Source organism: Nicotiana sylvestris, chromosome 4 (assembly GCF_000393655.2).
Source record: "Nicotiana sylvestris chromosome 4, ASM39365v2, whole genome shotgun sequence".
NCBI classification, from domain to species: Eukaryota; Viridiplantae; Streptophyta; class Magnoliopsida; order Solanales; family Solanaceae; genus Nicotiana; species Nicotiana sylvestris.
Genome location: NC_091060.1, coordinates 29,125,829 through 29,145,688, shown reverse-complemented (window position 1 = coordinate 29,145,688; position 19,860 = coordinate 29,125,829). Strand labels below are relative to the sequence as shown.

The 19,860-nt window shown below is 37.1% G+C and overlaps 1 long non-coding RNA gene across 1 annotated transcript; it reads right to left on the bottom strand.

Moving 5' to 3' along the window:
- Window positions 1-11,398: 11,398 nt before the first annotated feature.
- LOC138888988 (uncharacterized) lies at window positions 11,399-14,661 on the bottom strand. The gene is made up of 2 exons (XR_011406516.1): window positions 14,201-14,661; window positions 11,399-11,638 (listed from the first exon to the last, which is right to left on the bottom strand). It is a non-coding gene; the product is annotated as an uncharacterized lncRNA (long non-coding RNA).
- Window positions 14,662-19,860: the final 5,199 nt, after the last annotated feature.

Here is a 19,860-nt window from a genome sequence, read left to right as displayed (position 1 = left end):
ACATATTGCGTGCTTGTGTTATTGATTTCGGAGGGTCATGAGATCAGTTTCTACCGCTCGCAGAGTTTGCTTACAACAACAATTATTAGTCGAGTATTCAGATGGCTCCTTATGAGGCTTTGTCTGGGAAGCGGTGTAGATCTCCAGTTGGTTGGTTTGAGCCGGGTGTGTCACACCCCTTTTTTTCCTCTTCACTAACCCATTTAAAGTAGATAAAGTATTTTGTAAAGCTCAAAAGGGTTTTTAATTAGAAAAGTGACAAAATATTATATTCAAAAAGACTTTTCAAAATCGCCACCTGACATTTGATTTCGGTGTGTCAGGTCACCATTTTTCTAGAAATTGTTTTTCCTTTTAAAAATACTTTGGACTCCAAAACAGAGTTTGCACCAGAGATTTGGGTAAGGGGGTTCATTTGGCTCAGGGAGAAGATGTTAGGCATTCCCCGAGTCCCGTAAAAATCACTACCCGATCTAGTTGGCTCTTAAAATATTCAAGTTGAGGAAAAAACACATAAAAGAAGAAAAACACAAGAAGGTTCGAGGTTGTCCCCGCCTAAAAGAAAAATTAAAACAAAAATAAGAATAAAAATAAAATACTACACCATGCTTCCTTCACAAACTCGTCACGACCTCCAGAATATTTACAAAGTACTACGGGGCATCCCCTGGATAATATAATCAACTAAAGGGACAACCTCTCGCCTCGACGAAACTAAAACACAAACACCCTAAAGATTTGCCTGCCCAAATATGGTCTGCCTAAGCATGCTCCTAGCAGACAAGATAATAAAAGTAAAAGAAATAAAAAAGCAATTTCATGCTCATTCACTTTGTTTTATCTTCTTATTTAATGTATTTGACTAAGCCTGATCCTAAAACATGAAACGATTACTTACTAATGGGTCTTGGTCATTCCCACTCCCACGTCCCAACAGTCTTTCAAAATAATTCATTCAAGACAAACTTATGTCAAGTTAAATAACATGGAAGGGTAGATTAAAAAGTAAACAGTGGCGCAACGAAACAAATTAAGGAGATAGATGGATTAAAGTATGATAGAGCCTTGTCACCTCATGTACCCCCATTTTCATTTTTAATCAATTATCCTAAACATTCAACATCCTTGCTGAGAAACTAACTCCTAATTCCCATCGACTATACAACATTGTCAATCCCATAGCCAGTAAATACTTCACCAAAATGCGAATTCCCCTTGAATCTTAATTAACTTCCTGGACGAACACACTTACATTATCGCTAACCTGTGCGCTTCTATTCGCATCCAAGGCCAACTAATTCGAACTAAGAATCCACACTAACATTGATATATGTCACACCTTCTTTTTTAATACCCCGAAAGGGAGTATAAGGAAGTTTGTTCCAATTTAAGTGACAATCGAAATGTGATTATTATTTTTTTAAGAGTCGCCACTTGAAATATTTTAATTGGTGTTCCAAGTCACCGGTTTATTTTAGATCCCAAATCGAGGAAATTTCAACTTTCCTTTTGAAGTCTGCGAACCAGAAATTCTGAATAAGATATTCTGTTAACCCGAGGGAAGGTGTTAGACACCTCCGGATTCCGTGGTTCTAGCACGGTCGCTTAAACTATCATAATTGGCCTATTATGTGACTTACTACATGTTTTAAACCTATTGTGCATTTTTAACTTATTAACCGCTTTCAATTATTTTGAAACGCTTTTAGGAAGATTCAACATTATTTAAAATACACCTTGAACCACGCCACATGAAATGCACCCGCGATTCATGACATATTTTATTTAACGTTGTTGAGGATTGGAGTTGGGTCACATGAAATGCACACCCGAGTTTAAGGAAATTAATTTAAATTACGCACCTAAAGCAACTACGCACTTTCAAGTGTGCGAGGGCCATGAAAAATTCAACTAAATGGCACACCTCGATTTCTAAAGGATTAACATTAATTAAGTAAGGGCCATGGGTTGTGGAAGTCAATTGTAAATGAAATATAAAATCTAATTAAAGAGAATTAGCATGACTCTTTTAATACCAATTTCACTAACAACCATGCTCAAGCACCCCAAGATCATATATTGACACAAATAAAGTCCGAATGCTCAAAAGAATTCCACTTGTTGCCACTATTCATAATGAAACTAAAACTGACCATCTCACAAATGAACAATCATAGCAATTCACAATAATGACACCAAAGACTAAATAAAGGAACCTTTTCACGAGGAAGTTAATTATATTAATCTTGTCAATCATGAAGATCATACACAAATAGTCATAACTTCCAAATCATTGCATATTTTAGGCAATAGATTAAGTTTCAACTAGGACCCAATTCATGGCTTAAGAGTGCTGACACAAGTCACAAAAGTTTGAGTAATTATAATGTCTCCAAATTTAATATAACCAACAGTAATCAAAATGAACATGCCGATTCGTAATTACCAGTTTTTCGAACTTTCATGATTAGCTTCACATAGATTAGTACTTTCTTTTGTCAGTTTGAGCATAAAAAAACTTAAAACACAACCAACATGAGACTAGTATTTCAATCAGTGACCAAGTAAAATGAGGGAAGACCAGTGAAAGCAAGCATCAAATGTCGATGAAGATACCTCAGCGAACCAATTCCAAAATCGAAGAAAACAGATCCAAATTACTATTACCACATAAACACAAGTAAATCAAAATCAGTTATGACCCATTAAATACAAGAAATAAAAGGCGAGAAATGGACCTTTGAAATGAATCTGTTCCTTGATCAATGGACAACCTTAACACTCAAAATGGACAGGGCCATGAACAGGATCTCAAATGGAAAGCATCGACAATGACCTCGACCGGATTCAACTCAACCGAGCTTGGACAGAAATAGGACGGCGAAACTCTTTTGTCGAATCTCTGAAGTGTTTGTTGAAATTTGCGAAGAAGAAGTGGTGTTTGGTGATCTTTTTAGGCGTTTTTGGACAGATTTTTAAAGGCTAGAGAGGCTGGATTTAAGCTGGAACTGGCAGCAGCTTTAGCTACTATTTCATGACATTTTAGCTTGATTCGAAAATCAGAGAGGAGGATGTTGTTGTTTTAAGAAGATGTAGAAAACTTAGCTTCCATCCATGGAAATCGGCTGAAGATTCAAGATTTGTGTGTCGTTGGATGCTCTTTGTTGAAGAAGAAATTCAAGTTTCAGGGAGCGGGGGGGGGGGGGGGTCGTTTTTGTGTTCTGTGGCGCTTTTTATTAGTGTATAGGTCGGATGTGTATTGTTTGTGTCTCTTTTCAGCTCCTCCTCTTAGCTCTAGGGGTCTAGGCATTTGTAGGGTTTTCTAGGTTATGGGGTATGGGCCTAGAAATTATAGGCTTGAAAATTATGGGCCTTTATGATTAGCTATGCTTAAAATTAGTTTAATTATCTAAAAATCTATCCATATAGAAATATTAATTAGCTCTATTTAAGTAAAAATAATTATTAAAATAAGACTGGCTATTAAAACAAAACTATTTTTGGGTATTTTTCAAGATTAAAAATGACTACAAAACATTAATGAAACTATTTTTTTTGTAGTTTTTGTTTTCTTGTAATAAAATAAAGTAAAAGAGTAAAAATTAATTGAAATAGTTATATTAGGCCTAAATTAAATATTTACGTGCTAAAATATGAAAAATCTTGGGGAGGGTCAAAAATCACATGTCTACAGCTGCCCCTCTTTGATTGGAAACGCGAAGAGTTTTCAGACAAAAATTACTAGACATGTTTTTTGACCCGACCCTTATTTGGAGAGACTAAAGCTAAGAGAAAAGGGGAATGTGACCGAGCCCTGGTATCTGAGCTGCCTACATATCCTTGGCTATAAAAGAATCAGGCCACGTGTAGTTCAGTGGTGAGTGGGATGATAGAGTATACCGAGGTGGAGAGTCAGTCGAGGTGCCGTTCCGTCGAGGTTCCGGTCCGCGGTCCTGTTATTACATCAAAAATCAAAACATGAAAAAGACTAGCTAAGCCTGTCAACTACGAGTTACAAGATTCCTATCTATAAGTCTTCTGAAGCTTGATCTTGAGTCTTGAGTGGTTCTTCATGCAGACTTTAGATTTGAACCTTGACGCTTGCTAGTTGCAGGTACTCGTTCTCCTTCTTCTGCTTTTCGGATCAAGACCAGGCATGCAGTGCTTGTGACCTCGGCCATGTCTTGAGCAGCCCACATTTTTCATCAACTTTTACATTTGGATTAACCTCTTGCCTTTCTCTTTTTTTTCCCTTTATTGTGACTAACTTCTGTTGATCACCTCGGACTGTTGAATCGCATGCTTGCCGCAAGCTGCTTTTGTTGCTAACTTGAATTGTATTTTGAAGTGAATTCTCTTATTCTCCAGGTAGACGCCTGATTGCTGAACTTGAACCATCTTCCTTTGACCACTATTTCCTTCCCTTTGTTCTCCAGGTGGGCTCCTGATTTCAAGCATTTGAATTATCTTCCTTTCCTCCGAAACTTGCCTTATTCTCCCTTTGTTCTCCAGGTGGGCTCCTGATTGCCGAACTTCTTTTGAACCTTGCTGCTTCCCTTTGTTCTCCAGGCGGGCTCCTGATTGCTATCTTCCTTTGAACATTGCTGCTTCCCTTCGTTCTCCAGGTGGGCTCCTGATTACCAACACTTGCACTGCTTTTCCTCGAAATTTGAACTGCTTCCCTTTGTTCTTCAGGTGGGCTCCTAATTGTTGAACTCCTTTGAACCTCGTTGCTTCCCTTCGTTCTCCAGGTGGGCTCCTAATTGTTGTCTTCCTTTGAACATTGCTACGTCCCTTCGTTCTTCAGGTGGGCTCCTGATTGCTGTCTTCCTTTGAACATTGCTGCTTCCCTTCGTTCTCCAGGTGGGCTCCTGATTGCTATCTTCCTTTGATCATTGCTGCTTCCCTTCGTTCTCCAAGTGGGATCTTGATTACCAACACTTACGCTGCTTTTCCTCGAAACTTGAACTGCTTCCCTTTGTTCTTTAGGTGGGCTCCTAATTGCTGAACTCCTTTGAACCTTGTTGCTTCCCTTCATTCTCCAGGTGGGCTCCTGATTGCTGTCTTCCTTTGAACACTAATGCCTCCCTTCGTTCTTCAGGTGGGCTCCTGATTGCTGTCTTCCTTTGAACATTGCTGCTTCCATTTGTTCTCCGGGTGGGCTCCTGATTACCAATACTTGCGCTGCTTTTCCTCGAAACTTGAACTGCTTCCCTTTGTTCTTCATGTGGGCTCCTGATTGCTGAACACTTGCATTGCTTTTCCTTGAAACTTGAATTGCTTCCCTTGAAACTTGAACTGTTTCCCTTTGTTCTCCAGGTGGGCTCCTGATTTCTAACACTTGAACTGACCCCTCTGAAACTGTTGTTTATGAACCTGATTACAACAAAACAAACAAACAAAAGAAATTTTTCCGCCCCAGTTTGATATTGGGAACATCTGTGAGTGTTAATCGAATCATAGTACCCAAAAGCTCTAAGAATTTAAAAGCTAAATCCCATTATCTAGGAGGGTCCTGAAAATTAAAAATTAAATCTCATCTCAATAGTGACAACTTCAAAGCTAATCTATTTCCTAAAGGTAAAACTTACGCTAAATCTTATTGTCTATGAAGGTCTTAAAAACTTAAAACTAAATCCCATTATCCAGGAGGGTCCTGAGAACTTTATATTAAATCTCATTATCTATGAGGGTCCTGAAAATTTTGAAATTAAGTCCCATTATCCAGGGGGGTCCTGAAAATTTTAAATTAGCTCCCATTATTCAGGAGGGTCCTGAAAAGCCGAGAACGAACTTACCTGAGCTGCGCTCTCTTCCTGGAGGATCTTTGTAGACTGAACAAAATTCCTTGCTCCTGAACCACGCTTTTCCTTATGGAGGGTTCCTGTAGATCGAACAAATTTTTCTTTCCCCTTCTCAAATCGCCTTTGTGCTGACAAAATTTGGGCATGACACTTAAAAAAATTCAAAATTCCAAGCTTTGATTTGGACACAATTTCGTCCCTGTTTCAAACAAAGAGAACTTGTGAGTTTATAAATATAGTGGTTGGTTTGTGGCCTTGACTTTGAGGGCTATTGCTCCTTCACTTCCCATGATAACTTTGATTTCCATTCGAAAGAACTTGCTTGTTTATTGACTAACTACTTTCTCTGTCACCCTTATCACGGAAATACCTCTGATCCGTTCAAACCCAATACCATTCATCTGTTGCATTGTGCTCTTGCATTGACATGTACTGAACCTTTGTGTTTCACATGAATTCCAAAGCACATCAATTGTCATCCACTCAGTGCGCATGCTGTTCTTTCCTGACTTAAAACACTGGCCTTGGCCTTGAGCTCTATTGCTCCTTCACTTGCCATGATAACTTTGATTTTCGCTTGGAAGTCCTTGCTTGTCATTGGTTAATCACTTTCTTTGTCAATCTTATCATAGAAAATACCTTTGATCTGTTCCAACCCAACTCCCTCTATCTGTTGCATTGTTCATGAATTGACATATACCGGTCCTTTGTATTTCACATGAATCTCAAAGCACATTGATTATTACCAACTCAGTGCGCTTGCTGTTCTTTACTGACTTATGACACTTTGATGTGCTAGCCAAATCCCGTTTTGTGTACTTGGAAAGCTGGTGGAAAATTTTGTAGTCATTTCTCACTTGTTCTGACAAAACAGACTCAGGAAGAGGAAGTAAACAACACAAAAGGACCAAAGTAAAGGACAATGGAAAGGGATAATTCCTAACAAGAAACTACAAGTAAAAACCTATCAGATGTGGATCCCAACTCTAATGACCATGACATGCACCTTTGGGTTAAGTGGCCTAATCTGTCAAGCAAGTCTGATGTGCAACTCTTGTTATACCCCCTAAGCCGTGAAACTAGGCTTCAATACTCCGATTATCCAATCCGATTCCCGATCCTTATTCGACTTGTAGTGCCCAAAGGGTTTTCACCATCAAGCCTCTCTCATTTTGTTCTTTCTCTCAACTCACCGACGCCTTATGGTGCCTGTGAAGGTTTTCACCAATAAGAATCTCTCATTTTGTTCTTTTCTTCTTATTTTCTCTGATTCCGCAGACGATAAGGCATTACCCGCAGTAAAGACATCATGTGTTCCTGGCATGTCTAACTCAGCACTCTCTTAGATTATCCGGGAGGTCTTTTTTTGGATTGTAATGTGGCTTTTGGACAGGGGTAGAAAGAAAGAATATCATAAAGGATCAAAATATCTAAGACAACGGGGTTGATTTATTTACAACTTTTGGAATCCATTCTAAAAACTTTGCCCCAATTTCTAAAACAAGGGAATTTGATTCTCTTTTTTCTTTTTCTTTTTCTTTTTATTAAGAAAGACTGTCCCACTTTTGTCTTCGTGGGATTATGAAATATTTTATTTAGTATGACCGAACCGTAAGGCTGCCTACGTATCTTGTGGTGACAAGAATCAGGTCAAACGTAGTTCACAAGACTACTTTTTGTTACTATTTTCCTTTTCTCTTTTTTTTTCTCTTCTTTTTCCCCTTTTCTCTTTTTTTAATCTCTATTTTTCTCTTCTTCCTTCTTTTTTTTTGAATTTTCCTTTTGGAATGAACCTCTTAAAATAAACCTATAGGGACATAAATTTTTTTTTCTTCGTATGACTCTAACTTGATTCCAAAAGAGGGGAGGTCAAAGAAATCAGTACAGGATCAAAAGGGTATCGAATGGTATAAGTGTTTGGGTAGCTGAAAAAGGGCTTCTCAATCCCAGAAAATGCCAAGTACAACACATGCAACTTGAAATGAAAATTAAAGATCATGCACAATATTTCCTTTGTGGCTTCGACATTGATATCACTGATATGCCTTCCATTTTTCTTTAGTGCCTTGTCAAGTACAGAACCCTCATTGGGTGATTCCCGCTTCACAATGGATATCCTCCGTCAATTCGGAAAAAACTTTCTTGACTTTATCTTGTAACTTGAGATGCACTTGAACTCAAAGTTGCTTGCTTCAAATTGTCCGGGATGCACTCTCCTTAATGAATTCTTGTCATCCTATTAACTTCCCAAATTATCTGCCCCAATTTCACACAGTTCAGGCTTCAAATGATCTCAAGATATCCAAATCTGTACTTATTTCCCTCAAGTGTTCATCTTCAAAACTTGTTTCATTGCTTCATAATTAAACTAACTTTTGAGGCCAGGCCTAGAATTATGCGTACATGCCATGTCACTAGGGTCATCAGGAAAAGAACTATAAAATAAAAAGAGAACTAAACAAAAATGACTGGAAATATCAGTAAACAAAAAATTGCATTAGACAGACGGTGAAAGGATTTGAACAACAAAACAAACAAAACACACTAGGGTTACAACCTTGAATAAACCTAACTAACACTAAAAAGGGTACTACGACTCATTGAACAAGGAAAAATAAAAAGATAGAAGAGTTTGAGTCACAAGACAATATCTGGATTACAACCCTGAAATAACCTAGACAACAAAAATGACAACAAAATAAACCACCAGGACTCCTCCCCGGCTAGCCAAGAAAGGAACATCTTTCCAATTACTAAGCTCGGCATCTTAGCCACTGAGTTCCACATCAATATTACCAAGACCATTACCAATTTCAAATATCATTCACTTTAGTCAACAAATTCTCAAGAGGATTCGCATGCTCCTTGTCACTGTCCTTGATCACAATTACCCCTTCTCGAATCATTCTTTCTATTTCAAAGAACGACAATCTTCAATGCTATGCCCTTAGACGTTAGAGTGGTACCTGCATCGTACAGTAGGATCAAATCCTTTTGCATATGGGTCCGGCGTACAGCCGAGGAGCGGCTCAATCAGGCCAGAATGCTTTAAATTTTGGAACAAGCTTGTGCAGGACTCCCCGATTGGCGTGAAAATATTTCTTTGCCATTGTTCCCCTCTCTGCCCCTGTTTTCTAGGGTTGTTGGATGCTCGAAAATGTTGTGAAGGTAAAAGTGCATTATGCGGTGCTGGCACTCGCCGTGAGGAGTGACTCGGTGGTTGGACAGATGACCGGACATTATTCGGAGAATGATATTGAGGTGGATTATGTGGAGCTCGGGGATAGATTTGGGGTGGTATTGAGGCTGAAAGCGTTTAGCAGGAATGTCCACTGGATCCTATCATTGGCGGGGCTCAACAACATCTTTTCTATCAATGAGAGGACTATCCCGATCAACTTGTTCGTTCCATCTGAACCAAAATTTCCTAAAACTTTCTTTGGTTTTCTTTTCCATCTGAGATAGGGAGGAGCGGTCTGGGACAATGTCTATATTGTACTGAAAGTGTCACACAAAATCTTGAGCCATGTCGCCCAGTGTATGCCACTTACCGACATCTTGACGATTATGCCATTCCAAAGCTGCCTCAGTCAAGCTCTCACTGAAATACGCCATCAACAAATCATCTTTCTTTCCAACACTTCTCATTTCCCTTTAGTAACTCCTCATATGGGCTACCGGATCTCCACGCCCCTCATACAAATAGAATTTTGACACTTTAAACCCTGTAGGAAGGTGAACATCAGGGAACATATGAATCTAATTTCTCATCCCTTGCATGCTCCTTAAGGACTGTTCTATACCTTTCAGCTTCCTGGATATTTCATCTCGCCCTTCTTTTCCTGTGACCTTTTCATTTTCAGCATGAGGCTCATTTCGAGTGCTTTGCTTGTACGAGTCAAGAACCTTGTGGGAAATCTCTGAGGGGTAATATTGGGCATCATGAGCTTTGAGTGGGTGTTTATTGTTGGATCTATGAAGGGAAGATTGTTGAGAAGTTGTGATCATGGGGATAGTGGATATGATAGGAGGGCAATTTTGGGGAGAGGTAATCGGAAGATGAGTGATGGAGCTACTAGGGTGGTTGGGAAAGCTGTGATAAGCGGGTGGATCTGGAGAGTATGGGGGATTATCTGTCACTATGACCTGAGTTTGGGTAAGGGTAGCATCTAAGAAGTTAGGTGGTGGCGGGGGTGGTGTCTCCCCAGTCATCCGAGCCTGATACATGTTCGCAATGTGTTGTCTTAACATCCTCACCTTTTCAACCAACCCATTGTCCTGTTCAACCAATTGCTTTTGGGCACCCGTATCAACCAACTCAGTTCTGTTGTCATCTGCCATCGCCTTTCAACTTTATGTTGTAGAGAAGAGTTACCACTTTAAGAACCACAAACCAACCACCTTTATGCTATAATGAAGATAACAAAAGGAACAAAATGAAGTCATCATGTTAGCGTTAGGACATTTAACAACTAAAAATATCACATTTCGTGCAATGCACCTAGCAACAATTAACGGTTCAAGAATGACTTCGAGGGTCACAAAGTCACTTGGCATCATCCCAATTTGTTCATTTCAATCTTCTCTTTTCTTTCTTTTCTAGCACTTCATGGCTTGCTCATTTTTCTTTCTTTTTTTTCCTAATTATCACTCTTTTCTTTCCTCTCATTTCTCACATCCCATAATTTCATCTCTTTTTTTTTTCTTTTTTTCTTTTAATAATAAAAACAATGATTTGATCGAACCCTATGTAGGTTGCCTACGTATCATGACGCCCCATGAATCGGATCTTTGCGTAGTTCGGGAAGATCGGGAATAAAGTAAACAAACTAACGTTCCCTTTTCTTTTTTTTACTACCTTAATGACTATTCTTATGAAAAAGAAAAACAAAAGAAGCAAATCTTTTTTTTTTTTGAATTTTATAGACTTAGTGTTCTATAATCTATTCTAAACTCAAGCTTAAACGGGCATATATCTTTTTTTTTGAAACAAATACTCTATGGAAAATTATTAAGGAATATCCCTAGAAGAGAAAAATATTTTTTGATTCTCTTTTTTTAGGAAGGAAATCTAAATAATAAACCACAGAAAAATATTTTGAATTTTCATTTGATATCCTGACGCAATATTTCGAAACAAGTAATGAAAAAGTAAAACAAAATATTTTTGGATTTCAATTTTGATTACATAAAGGAGAAATTCTAATGATAAACAAAAGATAAGGTATGTTTTTTTTCCTTCTATGTACAATGCCCTAAAATTCTAGTGAAAAATAGAAAGAAAATATATATATATATATATATATATATATATATATATATTATTTTATTAATTTCCGAAAGAAGAACCTCAAATAAAATCTTTTGGCTTTTGGAATTAATATTTTAAAGAAAACTTGTAAAGAGATATCAAAAGAGAAAAATCCCATTTTTTGAGTTTTTAGTCCTAGTATCCTAAAGGAAATATAAAAGCAATTTTTTTGTTTGTTTTTGAGTTCTAGATATTAATTTTCTAAAGGAAAAACCACCTCAAATTTTATTTTTTTTTAAATTTCTAGGAGTAGTATTTCTAAAGAAAAATCCTAACGGAAATATAAAAAACGCAAAATATCTTTCTTTCTTTTGGGATTTTTGATTTATGATACATTTTCAAATACAAAATACGAAGTAATAACAAAAGACTCGACAAACTTAACTAGACTACGACAGACTCTAGCATCGACTAAATGACTGAAATGAACAATAGACTAAAAAAAAAAACTCTTCAGGCAGCTCCTGAATGCAGTGGTCCTGGGGTATCTGTCATGCTCAAACTCCGGTAAGTGGGTCCACACCTGTATGAGAACACTTTAAACCAACACTATGTGAGACACTAACACTCCCTACTGGACACATGCAAGACATGATTGAGGCTATTTTTGCAAAATGACTTATTTGGCCAAAAGGTGGCTAGAAGTGCAAAATTTAGCTAAGACCTCGCAAAGCCAAGAATGTAAGGTTTACTAGGAATACCGGACCCTATGTAGGTTGCCTACGTATCCCGCCCCAAGAGACGAGAATCAAATGTGCGTAGCTCGGGCAGATTGGATACCGGCGAGAAATAAAAATAACAACTAATTCAGAGAAAAAAATTATTTTTTGTCTTTTGTTTTGAAAAAAAATGATGAAACACGTTTCATCTTTTGGATTTTATTTTTTTCTTTTTCCCTTTTTTTTTTAAAAAAAAATGACGGTGAAAATGCAAACTTTTTTTTTTCATTTTCGAATGTTTTTGGTTTTTATTTGGAAAGGTGCGCAAGAAAATTATAACTGGCCCCCACTTGCTTCATTTTTATACTTCAACCTCTTTTCTTTCTCATTTTTTTCTTTTTTCATTTGCCCTCAACTATCATTGGTCCGCCAAATGACCATTTTACCCTTGAAGAAATGCAACATATAGCACATAGGATGCATCAAGATGGTCTGTTATTTTGGGCACACCTGTCCTAGACGGACCCAACCCCTGTGTTGAGTCCCTAAAGTCAAATGCACATGATGCAAACAAGCGTTCCTACTAGGGATCCGGCATGAGGCTGTGTTATACTATGTTTAAAAACCTGGGTTTGTTTGTTCAAGACCTGGCTTACCCGAACGGACAGCTCGAGCCGGGGGGGGGGGCAGCGTACCAGGAATACAAAAGCTTCACCGGCTTTGCAACTTGTCCGAACCTCGTTCTAAAATTGGGATATGACTCTAATAGAAAAGAAGTCACACGAAGTGCACACTTCCCAGATAATTTAGAAAACTCAGAGAGAAGATGGTTTCGTAACAATTTATATACAATTCAACAATATCAAAGCGGTAAAAGCAACATTTAGCATATTAGGTCCAAACATGTAAATAAAGCCAGATAATAAATAAAGCCAAATATAACAATTATTCTAAGATCGAATTCTTGAACCCTAAACCAGAGATTATGGGTTCTTGATCCCCAGTAGAGTCGCCAGAGCTGTCACACCTCCTTTTTCACTACCCCGGAAAGGAGTATAAAGGAGTTTGTTCTAACTTAAGTGACAATCGAAACGGGATAATTATTTTTTTAAGAGTCGCCACTTGGAATATTTTATTTGGTGTTCCAAGTTACCGATTTATTTTAATTCTCAAATCGAGGAAATTTCAACTTTCCTTTTGAAGTTTGCGAACCAGAAATTCTGAATAAGGAATTCTGTTAACCCGAGGGAAGGTGTTAGGCACTCAAGGATTCCGTGGTTCTATCACGGTCGCTTAAACTATCATAATTGTCCTATTATCTGACTTACTACATATTTTAAACCTATTGTGCATTTTTAACTTATTAACCGCTTTCAATTATTTTGAAACACTTTTAGGAAGATTCAACGTTATTTAAAACACGCCTTGAACCATGCCACATGAAATGCACCCGCGATTCACAACATACTTTATTTAACGTTGTTGAGGATTGGAGTTGGGTCACATGAAATGCACACCCGAGTTTAAGGAAATTAATTTAAATTACGCGCCTAAAGCAACTACGCACTTTCAAGTGTGCGAGGGCCATGAAAAATTCAACTAAATGGCACACCTCGATTTCTAAAGGATTAACATTAATTAAGTAAGGGCCATGGGTTGTGGAAGTCAATTGTAGATGAAATATAAAATCTAATTAAAGAGAATTAACATGACTCTTTTAATACCAATTTCACTGACAACCATGCTCAGGCACCCCAAGATCATATATTGACACAAATAAAGTTCGAATGCTCAAAAGAATTCTACTTGTTGCCACTATTCATAATGAAACTAAAACTGGCCATCTCACAAATGAACAGTCCTAGCAATTCACAGTAATGACACCAAAGACTAAATAAGGCACCTTTTCATGAAGAAGTTAATTATATTAATCTTGTCAATCATGAAGATCATACACAAATAGTCATAACTTCCAAATCACTGCATATTTTAGGCAATAGATTAAGTTTCAACTAGGACCCAATTCATGGCTTAAGAGTGCTGACACAAGTCACAAGAGTTTGAGTAATTATAATGTCTCCAAATTTAATATAACCAACAGTAATCAAAATGAACATGCCGATTCGTAATTACCAGTTTTTCGAACTTTCATGATTAGCTTCACATAAATTAGTACTTTCTTTTGTCAGTTTGAGCATAAAAAAAACTTAAAACACAACCAACATGAGACTAGTATTTCAATCAGTGACCAAGTAAAATGAGGGAAAACCAGTGAAAGCAAGCATCACATGTCGATGAAGATACCTCAGCGAACCAATTCCAAAATCGAAGAAAACAGATCCAAATTACTATTACCACATAAACACAAGTAAATCAAAATCAGTTATGACCCATTAAATACAAGAAATAAAAGGCGAATAATGGACCTTTGAAATGAATCTGGTCCTTGATCAATGGACAACCTTAACACTCAAAACGGACGGGGCCATGAACGGGATCTCAAATGGAAAGCATCGACAATGACCTCGGCCGGATTCAACTCGACCGAGCTTGGACAGAAATAGGACGACAAAACTCTTTTGTCGAATCTCTGAAGTGTTTGTTGAAATTTGCGAAGAAGAAGTGGTGTTTGGTGATCTTTTTAGGCATTTTTGGACAGATATTTAAAGGCTAGAGAAGCTGGATTTAAGCTGGAACTGGCAGCAGCTTTAGCTACTATTTCATGACATTTTAGCTTGATTCGAAAATCAGAGAGGACGATGTTGTTGTTTTAAGAAGATGAAGAAAGCTTAGGTTCTATCCATGGAAATCGGCTGGAGATTCAAGATTTGTGTGTCGTTGGATGCTCTTTGTTGAAGAAGAAATTCAAGTTTCAGGAGGGGGGGGGGGGTTTGTGTTCTGCGGCGCTTTTTATTAGTGTACATGTCTGATGTGTATTTTTTGTGTCTCTTTTCAGCTCCTCCTCTTAGCTCTAGGGGTCTACGCATTTGTAAGGTTTTCTAGGTTATGGGGTATGAGCCTAGAAATTATGGGCTTGAAAATTATGGGCCTTTATGATTAGCTATGCTTAAAATTAGTTTAATTAACTAAAAATCTATCCATATAGAAATATTAATTAGCCATACTTAAGTAAAAATAATTATTAAAATAAGACTGACTATTAAAACAAAACTATTTTTGGGTATTTTTCAAGATTATAAATGACTACAAAACATTAATGAAACTATTTTTTTTTGTAGTTTTCGTTTTCTTATAATAAAATAAAGTAAAAGAGTAAAAATTAATTGAAATAGTTATATTAGGCCTAAATTAAATATTTATGTGCTAAAATATAAAAGATCTTTGGGGGGGGGGGTCAAAAATCACATGTCTACAATATATACCCGCAAAATAAAATTCTTTCACAAATAACTTTCACACATCACAAACATGTTTAACCCAAGTAAACATTTGTCATCAGCTTCATATTTAATCAATAAAAGGGATTTGTGTCTCTTAGCATGAACAAGAAACTAACAATCAATCACTAAGGTTAATTCATGGATCAATTTCTTTTTAGGCATATCACTGTCGTCTTGATAATTAGAAAGATGCATAGCATAGATCAATCTCTTGACGCCCCAATGAATATAAATTCAGTTTGCATTTCAAACAGAAAAAAAGTTTGCACGAATTTACAAAGAAGTAGATGTCACTAAGCTTCAGTTTATCCGGTGAGACAAAATGATTTATGGATTCAATAAGTAAATAAGTTTAAGGGCATGCATTTTTAGTTCATGAATGGATCTACAGATGAAATTACATTTTAGCCAAAAACAAAAGCAAATCCAACAAAAAGAGATTAATAAAAAGTTTCAGCAGACCGGAAGCAAACAAAACACAACAGAACCACTCCAATTTCTAGATTAACATGGCGACATTATAGCTCATGGTATCTCTAGCATTCAGAATTCAGTTAGAGCATGCCAGGTATTAATGGTTTTCTTCCTTTTAGACTAATCATGCACATGAACTCTAAGCTCGAACACGATAAATATCGATGAATCATGCTAATCACTCGATGATGAAATCTAATGCAAGCAGTCAATTCAAAACCAGCAGAGAAGAACAAATTGAAACAACATATTGAAACATAATTAGCCAAACGCTCCGGACAATTTCCAATTAAGCTAAAATCTAGCTAATCGAACTCCGACTAATCTCAAACATATCAAAATAGTGACGAAAAGATATCAAACAACAAAAACGCCATTTCCAAAATCCCTCGTAAGCACAAATCTCAACCAAGAGATAACTCCGGACTCGACCTCCACTAAACTTGATCAAAGAAAGCACTACTCTAGAAACAAATTCTCCACGGCTCTATCATACTCTAATTGCACCTTAATACAAATATATAAAAGAGAAAGAGATTGAACTTGAAACTGCAGCTTTCGATTAATTTCGATATCCAGAAAATGAAACGTACCAATACAAAACCAAATGCTCAGAATACAGCTACGAGTTCAGCAAAGAACCGGAATCGAGAACCTCGAATCAGCAACTTAAGCGAATCAACCCTCCGCTACACCTCGGATGCAATCCATGATTGAAAACCATATCAACAAACTAATATTGTATATATATATATATACACACACACACACACATATATATATATATATATACATATACACACACATATATATATATATATATATATACATATACATATACATATATATATATATATACATATACATATACATATATATATACATATACATATACATATATATATACATATACATATACATATATATATACATATACATATTTTCTGTTTCAAAAATCAAAAGAAGAACTAATAGAAACACTAACGTTTTATATGAATGAAACTAAAAGTAGAAGATGAAGATTGTAAATCAGAACCAAAACCCTAGCTTTCTAATTTTTCCTCCCAAAGACTGGCCTCCCCCGACTAAAAGAAAAAGGCCCAAAATATATACTCCATCTCGAAACTTCTATACTTCTTCACCAAGAAATCGCGTGGGGACCTCAAACATCCGAAAATCTTCTCCAAAGCTCTGAAAAATCCAAACCTTTATTAAATCCAAAAACTCTTTTTTGAAATGACCGATTATAGACAAGTGAAAACCTAGGATCAAAAAAACTCTAATCCTACGGCCTCCAATTTTCCAAAACCCATCTGAAAAGAATTCGAATTTGTCAAGAAAAAGAAAAATTTGAAGGAATATTCGAGTGAGTGGGTGTTTGTTACATGTCAGACCACATGGACGAAAGATAAGGTAGAAAAGGGGAGGGGGGACCAATGAAAGCGCGTGCCGGAAAAGCAAATTTCTAGCGATTTTGGGCATGAGGCAACGGGCAGAAGCGTGTAGAGAGAGGCGGCGCCGTTTGGTTCATCTTTAGTTTTAGGGTTAATGGTTATAAGGTTTTATTTATATTGGGGTGGGATAAAACATGGGCCATTGGATTAATTGGGATGAATGGCTGGGATTTAAACACGAAGATAGGGCGGGTAGATGGGTTAAGTGGACGGGTCAGTCCGGTTTGGGGGTCTGCTGGGATTGGGCTCAAAGAGATCCAATTTTGGGCCTCAATTTGGGGATATTGGGCTCGAAATTGCTTATGAATTGCCATAAAAGACACTAATTTTTCCTTCTAATATAATATAAATATAAAATACTTTTATAAAAATGCAGAGTAATTAACCAGGTAAACTACTAAAATAAAATCAACTATCAAAAGTGTAACTATTTTTTATGTTTTTAATTTTTAAAATACTAAAACAACAAAATAAAATACTATATATATATATATATATATATATATATACATTAAAATCCTAGAAAATTAATATGAAATCAAATAGATATGTATAAAATACTGGAGTAGCTTGAACAATAGATGGGTCAAATATTACATGTCTACAGATGTCCCTCTTTGACTGGAAACACGAAGAATTTTCAGACAAAGAACAACAAGACATGTTTTTGACCCGACCCTTATTTAGAGAGACCAAAACTAAAAGAAAAGAGAATGTGACCGAGCCTGATATATGAGCTGCCTACATATCCTTGGTTATAAAGGAATCAAGCCACGTGTAGTTCATAAGTGAGAAGGACGATGGTACCGAGCTGGAGAGTCGAGTGAAGTGCCGTCGAGGTTCCGGCCCGCGGTTCCTACCATTACATAAAAAATAAAAGGAAAAATTGCAGAAAAAATAAAAAAAAATACAAGATCTTATCTACTTCTTGTCTTGAATCTTCTTGGAATTTCTACTTGATCTTTCAACGTGAAACTGAAAAATGGACCATGTTCTTCAAGAGGGCTCCTGATGCTTCTCTAACTTGAACTTGGAAATTAAAAGTTGACACCGTTCTTCAGGCGGGCTCCTGATGCCTCATGAATTTGATAATTGAAAGTAACTCTGAAATAAATTTCCATGTTCTCTAGGTAGGCGCCTGCGACCAACTTAAAACTTGAACTGAAATTCCCTCGTTCTCCAGGTGGGCGACTGCGACTTGCTTAAAACTTGAAATGTATTCCCTCATTCTCCAGGTGGGCACCTGCAACCGACTTGAAACTTGAAATGAATTCCCCCATTCTCCAGGTGGGCGCCTGTTACTAACTTGGAATTTTAAATGAATTCTGAAATGAATTCCCTTGTTCTCTAGGTGGGCGCCTGCGACCGACTTGAAACTTGAAATAAATTCCCTCATTATCCAGGTGGGAGCCTGATACTGACTTGGAATCTGAAATAAATTCCCTCATTCTCCAGGTGGTCACCTGCAACTAACTTAAAACTCGAAATGTATTCCCTCGTTCTCTAGGTACCTGCCTGCCAACGACTTGAACTCGAAATAAATTTCCTCATTCTCTAGGTGGGCGCATGCCAATGACTTAAAACTTGAAATGAATTCCCTCGTTCTCCAGGTGGGCGCCAGCAACTTGCTTGAAACTCGAAATGAATTCTCTCGTTCTTTAGGTAGGCTCCTGTAATTAAAACAAAACAGACAAAACAAAGAAAATTTTTACCCCAGTTTGTACTAGGAACATTAGTGACTGTTAGTTAAACCCCATTTTCTAAGAGGGTCGTGGAAACATAAAACCTAAATCTTTGAAAATTTGATATTAAATCCCATTACCCAGAAGGGTCCCGAGAACTTAAAATCTAAGTCCCATTATCCAGGAGGGTCTTGAAAACTTAAACCTAAATCCTTGCAAATTTTAAAATTAAATCACATTATCCAGGAGGGTCTTGAAAACTTAAAACCTAAATTCCATTATCTAGGAGGGTCTTGAAAACTTGAAACTAAATTCCATTATCCAGGAGGGTCTTGAAAAGCCGAAAATGAACTTACCTGAGTCATTCTCTCTTCCTGGAGGATCCTTGCAGAAAGAACAAAGTTCTTTGCCCCTGAACCATGCTTTCCCATGGAGGGTCCCTACGGATTAACAAATTTTCTTGCCCCTATTTTAGACAAATAAAATCTTGTTAGTTTGAAAACGTGGTGGTTAGTTTGTGGCATTATTGTTGAGTGTCTACTTCTGCCACTGCCATGCTTCATTCTGATTAGCTGCTTTGGGCTAGCAAAGAGTTGTTTGACCTTTTGATTGGAACTGGACCATAAAACCTCTGAATGACCTGAATCTCTTACACTCACTTGTTGCATTGTGTTTTCATTCTGAAAGTTGCTGAATCTTCGTATTTTCTTGAAATTCAAGAATCACCTTATGACCTAACCTTCATTTATCACCATACTGCTCATTCTGAATCATGTCATTTGTGATGTGCTTGCCCAAACTCCGCTTTGTGCCATTTAAAAGTTTGTAGTAGGTTTTGAAATCCTTTCCTGCTTGTTCGACAAGGCTAACTCGAAAGAGACTCGTAAAATAACTCAAATAGCAATATGAAGTGATTTTTGGGCAAAAGAGCAAAGGAAAATTTGAACAAAGATGACTATATGAAGAAACATGGGAAAAAGAAGACTTATTTGAGCGAAGCGGCTGGCTCCAATGATCATGACATGGATTTTGGATTGATCAGCCTAATCCGTCCAACCAATCATATTTTCAGTTC